The sequence below is a fragment of the Rhinopithecus bieti genome, unplaced genomic scaffold, assembly GCF_001698545.2.
Source record: "Rhinopithecus bieti isolate Rb0 unplaced genomic scaffold, ASM169854v2 scaffold_3763, whole genome shotgun sequence".
Classification (NCBI taxonomy): domain Eukaryota; kingdom Metazoa; phylum Chordata; class Mammalia; order Primates; family Cercopithecidae; genus Rhinopithecus; species Rhinopithecus bieti.
In genome coordinates, this window is record NW_016804379.1 from 818,158 (window position 1) to 822,021 (window position 3,864).

The 3,864-nt window shown below is 41.4% G+C and overlaps 1 pseudogene; it reads right to left on the reverse strand.

The window, feature by feature from the left end:
- Positions 1–683: 683 nt before the first annotated feature.
- Positions 684–1,037, reverse strand: LOC108526724 (60S ribosomal protein L34 pseudogene; annotated as a pseudogene).
- Between the last annotated feature and the right edge of the window lie 2,827 nt (positions 1,038–3,864).

Here is a 3,864-nt window from a genome sequence, read left to right on the forward strand (position 1 = left end):
AATTTCCATTTCTCTGCTTACCATTGCCCATCTGTTCTAGAAGGCTGTCTACTTTATTCACTAGAGTCTTTAGCATATGAATCATAGTTGTTTTAGGTTCATGGTCTCACCATTTCAATATCCCTGTCATATATGAATCTGGTTCCGAGGATTGCTCTGTCTCTTAAAACTGTGGAGTTTTTGTTCTGTTTTGCCTTTTAGTCTGCCTTGTAGTTTTTGTTTCTTGATACCTGAACATGATGTAGTATGTAAAAGGGGCTATAGTAAAAAGGCCTTTAGTAATGTATGGGAAGATGTGTGGGAAGGAAAAGTATTTTATAGTCCTATGATTAAGTCTCAGTCTTTTTTTTTTAAGTCTTTTCATTTTTATTATTCAAAAAAGTTTCTTCCTTTTTTTTTTTTTTGAGAAGGAGTCTCGTTCTGTCACCCAGGCTGGAGTGCAGGGCTCATTGCAACCTCTGCCTCCCATGTTCAAGCAATTCTCCTGTCTCAGCCTCCCGAGTAGCAGAGATTACAGGTGCATGCCACCATGCCCAGCTAATTTTTGTATTTTTAGTAGAGACAGGGTTTCACCATGTTGGTCAGGCTGGTCTCAAACTCCTGACCTTGTGATCTGCCTGCCTCAGCTTCCAAAGTGCGGGATTACAGGTGTGAGCCACCATGCCCAGTAAAAGTTTCATTTTTTATTTAGCTTTTTGACTCTGTGCTTGTGCCTTCAACACTTTCACAACAATTTCTGTTCCTCGATAAGGAAAGCATGCTTGATCCTGTCATGAACACATTTAGCACAAATGGAACCACCATATTCTCTGACAATTTTGTTTGTTTGTTTTGGACAATTTCATAAGAACTTTAGGTCTCACAGCATGAACCCCTCGAAGTCTGCCTGGGCACATGCCACATGCAGATTTTGGTGCTTTCCCAACCTTCTTGGTATAAAAGTAAACAATTCTATTACCTGGGGTTCAGGACAGCCCAGTTTTGTTAGAGGCTATATTGTAGGAAAGCCTACGATGGTATATCAAACACTGGACCATTCTGAGTGCCTGTAAACATCAGCAAAAGAGGAAGAAGAAAGTCTTTGCGAGTTCAAAGGTCAAATAGGATTCAGTCTCAGTCCTTTAATGAGCCCGTGCCTCTGGACTGTGAACTTCACAAGTGCTTCTCAGTACCTCCCTCACCACCATTAGGTGGAACAGGATAACTAGAGCTGGCTGGAGTTGGATATTTCTCTTCCCCCAAATCAATAAAACTCTGAAAAAACTTTACTAGATTAGGCTCTGGTAAAACAATTTCTCTCAAGGGCAGGCCTTGTTAAGAACAGAAAGCTCCAGCATATTTCAAAATGGTTCCTTGTCCCCTTCCCCTGATGAAATCCCAAAGGGATTTTGGCCAGTCTTTACTGTGAGAACCTGATTGAGTGCCTGGAGGTAAAACTCAGAGAAGTGTGGAAATTGCTCTATGACTGGGTCCCCCTGGAGTTTTATTTATTTTTATTTATTTGTTTTATTTTTATTTTTTGAGATGGAGTCTCACTCTGTTGCCCAGGCTAGAGTGCAATGGTGTGATCTCGACTCACTGCAACCTCTGCCTCCTGGGTTCAAGTAATTCTCCTGCCTCAGCCTCCCAAGTAGCTGAAATTACAGGCGCATACCATTTTTGTATTTTTAGTAAAGATGGGGTTTTGCCATGTTGGCCAGGCTGGTCTTGAACTCCTGAATTCAGGTGATCTGCTGTCTTGGGCTCCAAAGTGCTGGGATTACAGATGTGAGCCACCACACCTGGCCCGCCCCGCCTGCAGTTTTTAATCTCAGACTTGTCCACACTGAGCCTCCAGCTATTTGTCAAGTACAATTTAGATTTCCCAACCCTGACACTAGTGCCCACGGAGGTTTTTGCTTCTGAGTTCCTGCTCCATCAAGTTGCAATTCTCTGTATTTTTCTGTCTCTTCAATTTTGGGAGTAGTATTTTGCCCTGTAACCTCACTTTTCTGAGGGATCCAAGAAGAGTTGTCTTCACTTTGTCCAGCATCTTCGTTATTGTTAGGATGGAATGATGACTTGCAAGCTCCTTGCATAGACCTTTGCTCCATTATTTTCTTGCTCATTTACTCTCCGACCAGAAGTTGGCTATAATTCTTATGTGTTCCTTTTTCTGTATATAATGTTTCTTTTTCTTCCAACTGTCTTTGAGAGATTAACTCTTATCTTTGGTTTCAGCAGTTTGACTCACAATGTGGAATTTCTGGAATTCAGGGACCTGTGAGTTACTGTTCTTCATGAACTTTGGAAAATTCTTGGCCATTATCTCTACTGATATTTCTCTCTCTCTCTTTTTTTTTTTTTTTTTTTTGAGACAGTGTCTCGCTCTATCACCAGGCTGGAGTGCAGTGGTGTGACCTCGACTCACTGCAACCTCCGCCTCCTGGGTTCAAGCAATTCTTCTGCCTCAGGCTCCCGAGTAGGTGGGACTACAGGTGTGCGCCACCACACCCAGCTAATTTTTGTAGTTTTAGTAGAGACAGGGTATCACTGTGTTGACCAGGATGGTCTTGATCTGTTGACCTCATGATCCACCCGCCTCGGCCTCCCAAAGTGCTGGGATTACAGGCGTGAGCCACTGCGCCCAGCCTCTACTGATATTTCTTATCCCACAGGCCGTTTCTGTTTTCTCTTGGACTTTAATTACATACAGGTGTATCTCATTTTTTTGTACTTTGGTTTATTGTGCCTCACAGATATTGCATTGATTGTATGGTGATCTGTGATGAGTGATCCTTGATGTTACTACTGTAATTGTTTGGGGATATCAACAATTCTGCCTATGTAAAACAATGAACTTAATCGATAAATGTTGTATGTGCTGTGACTGGTCCATTGACCTGCCATTGTCCCATCTCTCTCCCTCTCCTCAGGCCTCTCTGTTCCCTGAGACACAACAATATTGAAATTAGGCCAGTTAATAACCCTACAATGACCTCTAAGTGTTTAAGTGAAAGGAAGAGTCACATGTCTTTCACTTTAAATCAAAGGCTAGAAATGATTAAGCTAAGTGAGGAAGGTATGATAGGATGACAGCCAGACATCTAGTATGAGTTAGCCAAGTTGTGAATGCAAAGGAAAAGCTCTTGAAGGAAATGAAAAGTGCTACTCCAGAGAATACCTAAATGATAAGAAAGCAAAACAGCCTTACCACTGACACTGAGAAAGTTTTAGTGATGTGGATAAAAGATCAAACTAGCCACAACATTCCTTTAAGCCAAAGACAAACCGAGAGCAAGGTCCTAGCTCTCTTCAATTCCACAAGGCTGAGAGAAGTGAGGAAGCTGCAGAATAAAAGTTTGAAGCTAACAGAGGTTGGTTCATAAGGTTTAAGGAAAGAAGCTGTCTCTACAGCATAAAAGAGCAAGGAGAAGCAGAAAGTGTTGATTGGGGTAGAAACTGCAGCAAGTTATCCAGAAGATCTAGCTAAGATCATTGATGAAAGTGGCTAAACAATAGGTTTTCAAGGTAGATGAAACAGCCTTCTATTAGAAGCAGATGCCATCTAGAACTTTCATAGCTAGAGAGAAGAAGCCAATGCCTGGCTTCAGAGCTTCAAAGGACAGTCTGGCTCTCTTGTTAGGGGCTAATGCAGTGGTAACTATAAGTAGAAGCCAATGTTCAATGTTCATTTACCATTCTGAAAATTCTAGAGCTGAGAATTATGATCAATTGCCACCACCTGTGCTCTATAAATGGAACAACAAAGCCTGGATAACAGCACATCTCTTTACAGCCTCGTTCACCAAATATTTTAAGCCCAGTATTGAGACCTATTGTTCAGAAAAAAAGATTCCTTTTTTTTTTTTTTTTTTTTTTTTT